The sequence below is a fragment of the Cryptomeria japonica genome, unplaced genomic scaffold (genome assembly GCF_030272615.1).
Source record: "Cryptomeria japonica unplaced genomic scaffold, Sugi_1.0 HiC_scaffold_271, whole genome shotgun sequence".
Taxonomy (NCBI): domain Eukaryota; kingdom Viridiplantae; phylum Streptophyta; class Pinopsida; order Cupressales; family Cupressaceae; genus Cryptomeria; species Cryptomeria japonica.
In genome coordinates, this window is record NW_026729093.1 from 150135 (window position 1) to 151067 (window position 933).

Sequence of the window (933 nt, forward strand, 5' to 3'; positions counted from 1 at the left end):
TGCACACCGATTTCACCTGGGTGCGCGCGCAGCACCTCGGGCGCACCGGGGTGCGCGCACAACGCCCGGGTTGCACCGTGGCCTGTGTGCTCGGGGTGCCTCGGGTGCGCGCTCGGTGTCGCCCCCCGCGCGCGCGGTAGTGCGGGCAGCGCACCCCGGCCCGGCCCGGCCCCGACGAGAACGCAAACGGGCAAAAGGTTTATTCAAATAGCATTGCGACGCCCGGCGAAAAACTAAAAAAGGGTGCAACACCGGGACTTCCCGGGAGGTCACCCATCCCAGTACTACTCCGGCCCAAGCGCGCTTAACTGCGGAGTTCTGATGGGATCCGGTGCACTAATGCTGGTATGATCGCACCCGTTATGAGCTTGTCGCAGTGTGTACTTAGCAAACCGCGACCCACGTGCGAATCCACCCCGGCCACCCACCCCCGTCGAGGTGCACACCCTCCCTCGCGAAGTGCGCCCCGTTCGCCAAGTGTGAGCCCTGCCCGGGTGCGCGCACCTTGCTAGGGCGTCGGGTGTGCACCCGGCCCGGCCTACGTGCGTGCACCTGGAGGGGGCGTCGTGTGCGTGCAGTGTCCCGTCTGCAACGCGGTGCCCACACACCACCTCGGGCGCAACGACCTGCGCTCACATGTGGGCCGAGTGCACCTTGGTGCATGTTCGGGGCGCCTCGGGTGCACGCTCGATCTTGCCCCGGTGCACCAAGGCGCTCGGTTTGCCCCGGGTGCGCACTTGGTGCAAGGTGGGCACCCAAAATAGGGATCAAGCACCAAAACACAAGTTTCGGGATGCAAAATGGGACCCAAGGACCACAAATGCGTTCCAAGACCCATGATGGGTCCACGAGAACAAAAATGTGTTCCGAGACTTAATAAACAAATATTGGGTTTTAGGAGAAGAAACATGCTCTGATGCCCAAAACGAGAAT

General features: G+C 62.8%; 1 non-coding gene across 1 annotated transcript; it reads right to left on the reverse strand.

Annotated features, from left to right (window-relative positions):
- Window positions 1–240: 240 nt before the first annotated feature.
- On the reverse strand, window positions 241–359 carry LOC131869851 (5S ribosomal RNA). Its single transcript, XR_009368220.1, has one exon. It is a non-coding gene; the product is annotated as a 5S ribosomal RNA (ribosomal RNA).
- Window positions 360–933: the final 574 nt, after the last annotated feature.